The sequence below is a fragment of the Peromyscus maniculatus genome, chromosome 5 (assembly GCF_049852395.1).
Source record: "Peromyscus maniculatus bairdii isolate BWxNUB_F1_BW_parent chromosome 5, HU_Pman_BW_mat_3.1, whole genome shotgun sequence".
NCBI classification, from domain to species: Eukaryota; Metazoa; Chordata; class Mammalia; order Rodentia; family Cricetidae; genus Peromyscus; species Peromyscus maniculatus.
In genome coordinates this window covers 99,321,917-99,335,305 of record NC_134856.1, presented here as the reverse complement: position 1 = coordinate 99,335,305, position 13,389 = coordinate 99,321,917, and the positions used below count along the sequence as shown (strand labels likewise).

The following is a 13,389-nucleotide window of genomic DNA, read 5'->3' as shown; positions in this document are numbered from 1 at the left end:
GTTACTTTGTTATGCTCGGTGATCAGCAGGTATTATCATATTATGCCAGGTGGCCAGCAGGTATTACTATACTATGCTGGAGGGCCAGCATGTACTATGTTGGGCTTTGATCAAAGTTCTTTCCATACATCATAGCTGTAATTCTATTATTTTGGTGATATTAAGGATAATAAGTCTTCTTCATAGAACATTGTAATAATTAAATATTTTAACCTTTAGTATACAAAGTGCTTTGGAATGCAAGACATACAGTAAATGCTAAATAAATGCTGAGTTCTAATATCTTTCTGTGCTGGTTAGTTTTTGTCCACTTGACACAAGGTAGAGTCACCTGGGAAAGGAACCTCAACTGAGAAAATACCTCCATCAGACATGCCTATCAGCAAGTCTGTGAGGGGCATTTTCTTGATTAATGGTAGATAGAGAAGCGCCCAGCCATCTACCGGCAATACCATTCCTGGACAAATGTCTTAGGTAATATAAAAAAGCAAGATGAACAAACAATGTTGTAAGTCAGTAAGCAGTATTCCTACACGTCTCATGCTTTAGTTCAAGCCTCTAAATTTTTGCTTTGCTTGAGTTCCTATCCTCGATTTCCTCAACAATGGACAATGATTGGGAGTTAGAAGATGAAACACACACACACACACACACACACACACCACCACCACCACCACCACCACCACCACCAACAACAACAACAACAAAAACAACAATAAGTTGCATTTTGCCACAGTCTTTATCATAACAATAGAAAGCAAACCAATATACCTGTTGCAGATAGAGGCCCTCTAATACTTAAAGGGGGAATGCAGCTTTTAACTACTCTAGAACTCACACATAACCACATAACTAAGAAAAATCAGGATATGTCTTGTCTAGTTCATAAAAGTAAACTTTTTTTATTATCAGGAGTAAGACACAGGCTGATAATAAGTATACCAACACTTGATTACCATTTTGGTCTCTTCAGAGCTGTACAATTTGGGGAATTTAACCAAACTCCTGGTGCCTTTGCTTTCTCATTGGTACAGTGAGGGTAATTATAGCAATTTATCTCTTACAGGATCTCTAGGAGGATTAAATGAGAAAATTAAAGCTCTTACTGTAGTGCCTGCTGTATAGTAGCATGCAAATATGATTAGTTAATGTTATTATAACTATTGGAAATAAAATTACATTTGCATCTCTCAATTATACTATGAATTTTAACGTCCTGGTTTAAATCCTGGGAGCCAAACACAGTGAGCACTGCTGTAAGCCATGCGAGTGATGCAGATGTGGAAGACCTTTCTCCTGGAAGTCAGTGTGCGCTCTCATGGCAGGGTGTGGAGCAGAGGCAGGGAACTGGAGGATTCTCACAATCACGTTTATACTGGGGCACTTGAGAAGTATGCCAAGACAGGCCATGTGCAGAGTCAGAATCAATCCTCAGATCACCTCTGTGACTTTGAGCTGGGACAAGTAGGGAAGAGAGAATGTAGGCCAGTGAGGGCTTGCAATGACTCTGTGATGTCATGTTTTCCTCTTCAGTTCTCTATTATTCTCAGAAGACCAGGTTTGGTAGTCTAGCATTCACGCCACAGCTGAACAACATGCAAATTGTTCTTTCCAGTCTGCCCAGTATCACCATATAACTCAGTAGTGAACAGATGTGTTACAGTTTTAATCTTCTGATTTTTTAAAGCCATTTCTGATGGATTTTGAGTATCTTAGCTGCTCTAGCTCATATGCCTGGGATTGTACAGTTCCTAGTCAATGAAAGCCTACATTTTTATTCAGAGAATCACCCTGAGAAAGGGGATGACAATAAACAAAAACACAGACAACATGAGGCTTTGTTAAAATCAAAATCCACCTTGCTGTCTGGTTGACTTGAGGGCTGCTGCTTCACCTGGCTTGCCTTCACCAAATTCTGGTGAGTTCTACATTCAGGAGGATGCCCCATGCCCACGAGGCTGCACCTGACTACCTCATCTGGATGAGACTGTTTGCAAAATGATAACACTGTCATGCTGAACACAGGGGCTGTCTGCACTAGTTTTGGAGCCATGACCTGGGCACAGTAGCCAGACTCCTTCTTTGATGGGCTTTGCAAATCTTTTGTTAACCAGCACACACCTACATCTCCCAGAGAAAATTATCACATGTATTTATTTGGCTGTGGCATCTATCTTTTTTGGTCATATCTCACAGAATTAGTGTCTGAGAGACATGCTTTGAAATATGAGAGTTTGTACGATTCTCCCTGTTATAGATGGAAATAAAGATAGGTGCCCCAGCCTAAAGGTCATGACACCATTCTTATTTTTTTCTAAGGATGAGATAAGGCAATGCTATAGTTTACTTAAACACAAAAATCTCGAGTTCTGAACTTACTAGAGTATTTTCCTATATTGAAATTAAGAAAAATAAAATAGTAAAAAGTGAAAAATAACCTTTTAAAAACTCACACTTCTAATTCTATAGTAAATCTTGAATCCACCATATGCTTCATCTAACTAAATCAAATAGGATATGTATATGTGTTGCATCAACACAGACTGATAACAGAGAGCTTCAGCCATTGCAAGATCCCTGACTGTGCACAAGGATAAGAAAATTATGTGATCATAAAGTAAGCTGACAAGTTACTGGTGATATTTCATAATAGCAATTTGAGATTTTTTCATATCCCTAGTTACACAGAACCATGGATGAACTTCTGCTGCCAGGGCTTTAATTTTCATCAACTGTTTGGATAAGGGCGAAGTGGAAGGGAAGTTGTTCACTCACCTTGTTGTCCTTCTTCCTTAAAGTAAGCAGGAAGCAAGTATGGGAAACTAGTTTTATAGATGAGAAAATAAAAGATAAAGTTCAGTAGTTTGTGTCAGATCTAAGGGGGGGCAATGAATAGCTAGGAGTAAAACCCAATGGTTCCCAGGGAAATCCTCACTACATGGAAATGATGAGTCTCTTGACCAGCCATTGTTAGATCATGTAGGAAACACTTAAGTAGCAGATACATCTCTCAGCTTGTTGCACAGCATAGTGAAAGGCAGTTAAAACTAATTTAAAAGTTGAATCTTCCTGCTTAGTGCACCTTTGTTCTCTTCTCTGTATATGAAATGATTTTCGATACAAGGAACAAGTCCCTTTCCCTGCACACAAAGTTAAGCAAAGTGTGACACATTGCTGGTGCTAAACAAGAATTCTATTTCTACTTTGAAAATCACTCATTTCTTGTTCTGTTCACACCATTAAGGATGTATGAATGTGCTTTGTTAACTTCTTGAGGAATGGCCAATGCTCCCCACCCCTGCCACCTCACAGATCTCTATGATTTTGGTTCTAAGGCTGCACCTAAAATGTCAAAAATATAATAAGTATATGACTAGAAGAATTAATAATTACTAAATGCCAATTATGTGCCAGATACTAAGCAATATATTTATATATCTTTAATCTTTGAGGAAACCAAGTGCTAGCTGTTATCATTTATAAATTGTAATACTTTTAATTTATAAATTAAACATTAATTTTATACATGAAAAATATAGGATAAAGTTGAAGTGATTTGTCTAAGATCCAAAAGTTATCTTCAGAGCAAAAAGAAACTGCTTCAGGGATTAAGTCATCCCCTTGAGAATGGTGGACTCTCTAACTGTGGAGTGAGTAGTACAAGAGGGGATGCTAAGCTTGCCTAGTACTTTATGGTCCTGTGCCCAGAAGGAAGGACAGGAGTGTGCCCCCTTTTTACATTTCCTTCTGAAGGGATTTGAAAGCCTCATGGTGCATTCCATTCTGCATTTTATGGCCTTGAGACCAAGATGTTCAACCTTTTAATTTTGTCAATATTGATTTTTCTGGCAAAGTTTGGGCTTCTCATTTGTACATAGCCAAACCAAGAGAATCAATAAATGCTTTCATTTCAAACATAAAAAATATTTGATGGATTAAAAGTCAGTCAATGTTTTGATGCATTTCATAGCATACTACAAGGTAAATGACAATTGTATCTTGTTTTTAAAACCTATGCTTTATTGTTTAACTATTTTCCTTCTTATCTAATATTTGAACTAAAGTCCAAAGTTATCCATTCCTATTCCTTAACATTTTGAACAAATTGTTCCTAAACACTAGAATTGTGTCTTTAAAGGGTATATGGAGTCATCTTTAATGTCCAGCAGATCCTTTGTTATAACTGGGCCTAATGAATACCCTGAAATGATCAAGGTTACATGAAAGCATTGAGGGGTCACCCTCGCTGGCTTTGCATGTAGTCACCTCCCACGTACCTGTCATGCTTGAAGCTTTATACTTCCACACTCTATGAAGAACCCCTGAAACGTCTGCTTTTGACATATTTTTGAAGCAGAAATTTGATTTTCACAGTACAAGAGCTCAAATATCCAACTGGTTAGATTAATACATGGGCTTTTTCTTCTTTAACTAGCCCATTCACCTAGAAAAAAAGAATTTGTGAAAATACATCACTACTGATGCCATATATAAGAAGTTTTAGTTACATTAAAGAGTTAAGAAACAAAGTGAAAAACATCTCAGAAATTCCATAACTTTGGACATTGTCTATAAAGTTTATTTTAAAGACTGAAAACAAGTAAGGACACATGTTTCACTGTGAGCTATGAATTCTATTTTTCTGTATTCTTCTAATTTTAATACTTTTATGCTATTAAAAAAAGATATAATCTCATTTCTTATGTTGTACTGGTTGTTAAAATTATGTTTTTTGAGTTTGTCATATTGACTCTTTTAGCTTGTTCTTACTGTTTTATAGGTCTACTCCTTAGTCATGTGTTCATAATTCTAATGCAAGATATTCCTCCTGGAGCTTGCTGACTTCCTGTTTTGATTTTCGCTGGTTTTTCCATTTTAATTTTTTGAGACGTTCATACATGAGTACTACATTTACATTGTTTATCCCCCTGCCTCTTCCACTTTGAACTCCTCCTGTATCCCTTCATACAGCCTGCTGAGTCCATTTAGTGTTGCTCATATTTGTATGTGTTTATTACTGAACACTTGTAACTGGATAATCTATCAGGGGTCTTACGCCTGGAAACAACTGATTCTCCCTCTCTTAACATCCTCTAATTGCATGTAAGTCTTCATTTAGAATCTTTTAGCTCCCTCTTCTGTGACTCTCACTGGGCGTCCGGTGTAGGGGTTGCAATATAGATGTGTCAGTTTTAGATGGGCAATTCAAACTCTGCTGTCACTTGTTCTCTGCATTTTGACCTTTTGTGAATGTCTCTGATGGTCCCTGTCTGCTAGAAAAAGAAGCATCTTTGATAGGGGGAGAACACTTACCCATGGATGTAAGTATTGATATTTAGAAGCAGTTGGGGGTTATACCAGTTTGGGTGAGTGGCAGTAGTGGGCTCTTCTCTAGGGTCTATGACCCCACAAGCCATGAGTAGTTAGCTAAGTTCACAGTGCTAAGTATGATTTCCCTCATATTGAACAGACCTTATGTCTTATTAGGTGGGTGTTGGTTATGCCCAAAATATAAGTGTCATTGTTGCACCCTTGAAGTTATCTTGTTGGTCATTGTGGTTTGTAGTTGTCTTTACAGCTAGGTAGGACTTTTAATTGCTTTCTTCCCCTGACAGCTTGCATGGACACTTCAGATACTATAAGAACTAGTTATCATGGAGGAGGTTTCCTGGTAAGTTCTGTCTTGATTCCTCCATATCCTTTGTCTGAAGTGTGTGATGTTTTCAACAATAAGGTCTTACTTCTAGTTTGGGGTGTCCTGTATTGTTTTAGGAGTTGCTCAGAATCCCCTAATCAATAATTCAGAGGGAAGTTTTTCCCATCTGGCACTGGGTGCTGTGTCCGTCATAGCTGAGACTTGACCTTACTAGGGCTGTGAAGGAATGAAGAAAGAACTAACACACGTATTGAAAAACTGAGATCAGGTGGGCTGTTTACCCTCTGATGAAGTAACACCAACTAAGCAGCAACCTGGAACCTCAGCATATTTATTATGTTCAATTCAAAAGGAAGGGTTAGCTGGCCTGTAGGAGGTCTCTACGGGAACAGTCTCAGTTTGGAACCATCCAGGTTAAGGAAACTACTTTGCTAGTGTTTGGACACACTGAGCCATCTTTTGTGAACATGCATGCTTGAACCAGAGGAAATCTTTACCCTTTTTCTCTGAGCCTCACCCAGAGGAAAGCTTCACTACTCCTATTGCTCTGAAGCATCAGCTTATAAAATTGCTAATCTAAATTGGTATTCCCAAAAGTCATGCTCCATCCCCAGTCTCCTGCATATTTACTAATGGCAACTCCAGTTTCCTAGCTGCTCAGGCCATAAGCCTTAAAACCATATTTGATTATTTGTATTCACACTTCACAACTTACCTAATAGGGACTGCTATAGTTTTACTGCCAAAGCATTCCAGAATCTAGCCAGGCTTCTCTTATAACCATATACAATATCAAATTGGTAAATGCATGTGACTGCCTTGGAGGTGTACATTATTTTTAAATATTTGTCACTATTTCTAAACCGAAAGTCATCTTCTTCCCCCACCCTCCTTTCCTTCCTTCTTTCTTCCGTTTGAACATGTACACCATGAATATTGACTACTCTCACTCCCATCTCCCAATTTCCTTATCCACCCTTCCCAGAAATCTCTCCTGCTTTCATATCTATGTGCTTTGCTTTGATGAGATTAGCCAAGGCCTTCTGTGTGACTGATTGTTTACAGGGCCGCTCTTCAATGGGCTCTGTGCAGATAAGTGAGTTTGTGATTGTAGTAGTTATAACAAGTCTGGAGAATGGCTTTTCACAACCCTTCACTCTACCTTGCAGCTTTTACATACTTCCTGTCCCATCTTTTTACAATGTTTTTTGAGCATTGGACTTAAGAGGAAATGGCCAGGCTCATAGCGTGTCTTGAATTGTGTTTCCAATATGAACTTTCTCCCTCTCCCACTCAGAGAGACCATTTGATAGATATTTTAATACAATTTGGTAACTTTCAGATAAATGCAAATAGAAAAATGTACTTGTTAGAATTCACATTATCTATTATATTGAAGACAAAGACTTTAAAAATAATAACTTCTGGTAATTACATCATTAATTAATTCATTTGCCAAAGTGTTTATATTTTATTAATTAGTGGCATTTCCATTAGGTTTCTTTAGTTGTGAAATTTTTTGATCTGACACTTTGAAGTCTGATATAGGAATTTCCCAGTTTGCTTTCTGCTACTGTGATAATGCATTGGCCAGAAGCAGCTTGATGAAACTCTTACCTTTTATTTCACTTTTTTTCAGTCAAGCAAAGTAGTTTTTATGAATACTTCTGCTTTGTTTGTCATGATCTCCTCTACATTTATGGTTAGTTTTAATTTTGATCTCAGAGATATATTTTCACCAATTCTTGTCTCTTATTTTGGTGAAGTGGCTCTTATGGATGATTTAGAGTTATCTTTCAAAACTGGAAATGATTTTCCCTTTCACTAATTGTCTTCATCTAGTCAAGTATTGTGGACACTGGCTTGATCTGTGAGTTTCTGTTATAAAATGTTGATACTGCAGTGTTTTAGAAAATAACAAAGACATTTGGATGTTTTTAAGGTAATTCCATGACCAGAAGGAGGGAGGGAGGGAGAGAGGGAGGGAGGGAGAGAGAGAGAGAGAGAGAGAGAGAGAGAGAGAGAGAGAGAGAGAGAGAGAGAGGAGTTCTGATCTTTTATTATATTATAACATATGGTTTTGAGGGAAAATTAAAAACATGCTGATATTTCCCATTAGTGGATGAGGCATACTTAAAATGTTTTTCCTTTCCTTGTTGCTTTAAGTACAACCTTTAAAGCCTCCACAGAGCTTTCATTTCTGACCTCACCTTCACACAATAGCAGCAGGATTGTTGAGTTCCCTTTATGGTTTACCTTCACAATGATGACAAAAGAACATGATTTCTACTCATTACATGGCACTTCCAGAATAAAACCATGGCAAATATGCAGTCACAGTCCCCCAGTTGGTTTGATATTTAGTGCTTAGCTTTAGCAGGCCCCCATTCTGGTTGTGGCATGCTGGGACACATGTCCTACCCTACAGTATGGGGACACTGCATGTTCTATCCTAGCTTCATAATGACATCAGCTTGACACCTTACTGTACTGTTAATTGAAGTAGTAGCAAGAGGAACAAGGTGGCAAGACACTAGGGGAAGCATTTATTTTTATGTGGACATAGTAGTCTTCTTTTCTTGTGTATCAGATTTTAACCATTTTTGGTTTAATACATCATAATTTAGGGATTATGTATCATGCTGCCAAACCACTTTAGTGGAGTAGGGAATATGTTTTGTATCTTATAACCTGTTTCTCCTTGTTATTTTTGGAACAATGGGTTAAACAGAGCTGGAAGTAAATAGCAAAAATTTATTGGTCTATATTTTACCATCTTAATGATGTGATGTATTTATTTACATATATGTGTTAATGTATGAATATTTGGTGTTATTGTATTATTGTAGTAGATTGAGGAATAAGCAAGAAATTGGAGAGATGTAAGAACATAAAGAGCTAAACACAGTGATCCCAATACCAAATACTGGGGGCTTCCTTCTGTTTCTTACTGTGGCTTCTGCTTTTCTCTGCTTATGAGCAGTGATGAAAAAGAGCCAGTGTGAACACTCAAAAAGCCAGCTGCAGGTGCTGAGTTGAGTTTTTCTACTGGCTTGTTGCTCAAAGTGACATTCTCACAGTTAACATGGCCAAGAGTAGCTACCTAAGGAGAAAGATCTGCTCTGTTTTCAGGTGTCCTGGTCTGTAGCAAAGGGTATCCCTCTGGAGCAAAGGGACCAGGGAGGCTGGGATTAGCTGAGAGAAGAGGCTATGTGACTTTTCCTAAAAGATGGATTAGTTGGATAAATCTATGTTAAAATGATGATGGGTGTTTTAGTAGCTGGAGGGGAGACTAGAGTTGGGGAACAGATATGAGAAACTCAGGGATTCAGAAAGTGCAGTCAAATGATAGGATGTTCTGGGTAATGCAGACCATGTGGTTATCTCATCCTTAGTAATTTCTCAGTCATTCTTCAGCTTAGCTTTACAGTGGCCATATGTCACAGATTGCCTGTGATAGGCAGATTTTACATATTTCTGCCATTATTACACTATTTGTTTCAAATAGGGTTAGAAAATATGATTATTATTCTTGTAGCCTTTCCCTCTTCTGTTATTCTTTCTTATTTTATTTTATTTTTTACTTAAGAAACTTCTTTATTCATTTTACATACCAACCACAGATCCCCTTCTCATTCTTCCTCCCACTCCCTCACCAGTCTTCCCCCTCCAAGCAATCCCAATCCCCTCCTCCAAAAGGGTAAGGGAGTCAGCAAAGCCTAGTACATTCAGTTGAGGCAGGACCAAGCTCCTCCCTACTGCATCAAGGCTGAGCAAGGTGTCCCATCAAGGCTCTGCAAAGTCAGCTCCTGCACCAGGGATAGATCCTGATCTCAGTGCCAGGGGCCTCTCAAACAGACCCAGCTACACAATTGTCTCATTTATGCAGAGGACCTAGTTCAGTCATATGCAGGCTCCATAGCTCTCAGTCTAAAGTTTGTGAGTTCCCATGAGCTTGGTTCAGTGGTCTCTGTGGGTTTCCCTGCTATGATCTTTACCACCCTTGCTCATATAATCCCTCTTCCCCCTTTTTTATTATTAAGAAATTTTCCATTCATTTTACATACCAACCACAGATACCCCCTACTCCCTCTTCCCGCTCCTCCCCCTAGCCTTCCTCCCAACCTTCCCCCCATTCCCACCTTCTCCAAGTTAAGGGTCTGCCGGGGCAGTCAGCAGAGCCTGGTACATTCAGTTGAGGAAGGTCCAAGCCCCTACCCCCTGTACCAAGGCTGCTCGAGGTGTCACGCCTTAGGCACTGGGCTCAAAAGCCTGCTCATGCACCAGGGACAAATCTCGATCATACACTAGTAGTGGGAGACTTCAACATCCCACTCTCACCAATGGACAGGTCTGCCAGACAGAAACTTAACAGAGAAGAAATAAGGGAACTAGCAGACATTATGACTCAAATGGACTTAATAGATATCTACAGAATATTCCACCCTAACACAAAGGAATGCACCTTCTTCTCAGCACCCCATGGAACCTTCTCTAAAATTGACCACATGGTCGGTCACAAAGCAAATCTCAATAGATATAAAAAATTGTAATAACCTCCTGTATTTTATTGTAGCACCATGGCTTAAAGTTACATTTCAACAACAATAAAAGTTACAGAAAGCCTACAATCTCATGGAAAATGAGTAATGCCCAACTGAATCACCAGTGAGTCAAGGAAGAAATAAAGAAATTAAAGATTTTGTATAATTCAATGAAAACGAATGTGCAACATACCCAAATTTATGGGACACTGTGAAAGCAGTACTAACAGGAAAATTCATAGCACTAAGTGCCCACATAAAGAAGATGGAGAAATCTCACACTAGCGACTTAGCAGCACACTTGAAAGTTCCAGAACAAAAAGTAGCAAACTCACCCAGGAGAAATAGACACCGGAAATAATCAAATTGAGGGCTGAAATCAATAAAATAGAAACATGTAATCCCTCTTCCCCTTCTTCAACTGGACTCCTGGAGCTCGGCCTGATGCTTGGCTGGGAATCTCTGCATCTGCTTCTATCAGTTACTGGATGAAGACTCTATAATGACAGTTAGAGTATTCACCAATCTGATATCCAGGTAGGCCAGTTCAGGGACCCTTTCCACTATTTCTAGTAGTCTAATCCTTGTGGATTCCTGGGAATTTCCACAGCACCAGGTTTCTCCCTAACCCCATAATGTCTCCCTCTACCATGGTATCTCTTTCATTGATCTCCCACTCTGTCCCTCCCCAAGCTCGGCCATTCTGTTGTTCTTGTTGTGTATAACCAAAGAGAGCATACAGAAGTCTTCAAGTCAATGCCGGTGTTTCCTAATTGTTCAGGACACTGCTTCAAATGATGACGGTTCCTGTGATATCTGCTTTAGCCTTCTCACTTCAAAAGTTCAGATCCATTTTGATGTGGAAAATGTTACATGCCTGTAAAGCAAAGTGTTGCACTTGATCTTGAAACAACTGGTAGACAGACTGGGGAGATGGGTGACCAGTCAGGACTGTTAGAATGCACACATTCATGGCCTCTTGTAAGAGTGCATCTCATACTGTAAGTTTTGACTTATGGGGATATTTAAACACCTGACACTTTAATATTAACATTATAAGTATGAATCTATAAGCAGTTCTCTTGGAGAGGATTGTAGCTTTCATCATGTTCTCAACATAGGAAATACCAAGAAAGGTTACAGACCCAAGACACACAGGCCCAAGTTTCAAAGTGAGTTTCAGAACGGAAAAGCCATGATCTTAGACTCGACTACCCTTCTGTTTTCCCTCCTTCCCCCCTCCTTCTTCCCCTTCCCCTCCCTCCCTTTCTTTCTCTTTCCTCTCTTCATCTTTTTACAACTCATTGTAGATATAATATGAGTGTCCTTTGCAGGTTAAAAAAACACATAAACTTAGATCCCACCACAGATGACTTAATGTTAAAATATAACCTTTTCTTTCAGGCAAGTATTTTCAATCTTGTCAACTAACATTTCACTGGGTGTGTATAGTGTACATGTGGGTGAGAGCACATGTGTATGGTGTTTTTATGGTGTATACAGTGTGTGTGTATGTGTGTGGTGTATGTTTGGTGTGTGAATAGCTGTATTCTCTGTGTGTGTAATGGATACAATGTGTGTGTGTCATCTGTAGGGTGTGACTGTATGATATGTGTAGTATGTATAGTTAGTGTGTGCACATGTGTATATATGTATGTACATATGTGTGCATGTGTATATGATATATGTGTGTATGATGTATGTGGTATGTGTGTATATGGTATGTGAAAATATGTACATATGTGCATGGTGAATATGATGTGTGTATGGTGTGTTTGTTATATGTGCATGTGTGAGCATGTGTGCTTATGTGTGTAAGATATGTATGGTGTGTGTACATATATGTGTGTATGGTTTGTCTATATGTGCAGCTATGTGTATATGTGTGTAGTTTGTAGTGTGTGTGTGTGTGTGTGCGTGCACGCGCGCATGCACATGTGCATGTGTGCATGTGTATTCAGCCTTCCTGTGCTTCACACAGTCTTGTCTTCCTTCCATTCTCCTGTTATCTATGTATGTCTACCAAAACTGGTTCTGGATCTGTGAGCCAGTAAATCCATCCTGATTTACCTTGGACTTAATATTCTCCAGCTGTGTTGCCTCAGCTCTAGGGAGACTTTTTCCTGACAAGCATATGTGGGTTAGGGAGCCAAGCAATTGATTGGAAACTTCAGGGCTATGAGTTCTAACTTGGGGTCTGCCCTGACACAGCGTGTGACCTTGGGCAATTCATTTGATCTCTGTCCAAATTCTCTGATGCTTGATAACAGGATTTTCTAGACATATCCCTGCCAATAAAAGCATATGGAACTACTCCTTGTTCCAGAGGGGAAGGCTACACTTCATTATCCTTCAGTCTTTTAACTTTCTTTCTGTTTGCCCATCTCCCCATTCTAGGGGCTCATTGTCTAATGGTGGCTGTTTTACCAAGCCTTAGACATCCCCCCCAATTTCATCAGCAGTATTTCTTTATTTCAGTCCTTCCCAGCGTGCTATCCTTAGTCCCTAAATGCTTGTCTCACAATAGTGAATTACTGGTGCTTCTTTGGAGCAGTGAATTATGCAGAACTGGATTCTGTTTGACCTTCCCATGGCTACTGTAAACAGAACAGCTAAATCTCTCTCTCTCTTTTTCTGAATTCTGTGAAGTACAATTTATTGTTTTATGAGCATTCACAAAAATCACTTTTATACTCTACTTTTTTACCCTTTTTACTTTTTTAACACCTCCTTTTATAGAAAATGATTAAGTTAATAAATTTTATTAAAAGCATACAATTTCAAGCCTTTTTTGAGAGACTATACATTATTCCTGCTTTTGGTCTTGGGTGGAAGATCATTTATTTTGGTAATAGCTGTTTTTAAATTTTTTGGAACACACATACACACATGTGTGTGCTCACACACACCCCAATGTATAATCAAGAATCTTATGGGCTGGCATAGGAAAAAAATAATAATTTGTAAAGAGCTTTTAAACTCATCATTGCTGCCTATTTTGAAGCAATAGTTGAAAATATTTCTAACATTTTTTGCTTTATGCATCAAGAACATATGTCTCCTGGAATCGTGGATTTTGATACACTCATCACTAACTTTTATCACTAACTTTTGTTAATGATAATTGTGGGTTGTTGAGTCAAAATATGAACAACAGTCAGCATGTGGTTCACAGTAGGTCAGTCAAAT

At 38.8% G+C, this 13,389-nt stretch overlaps 1 protein-coding gene across 9 annotated transcripts in view; it reads left to right on the top strand.

The window, feature by feature from the left end:
• The window catches only part of Sugct (succinyl-CoA:glutarate-CoA transferase), a 727,080-nt gene that overhangs the window by 466,953 nt on the left and 246,738 nt on the right, over positions 1-13,389 (top strand). The gene's annotated exons all lie outside the window — the stretch shown is intronic.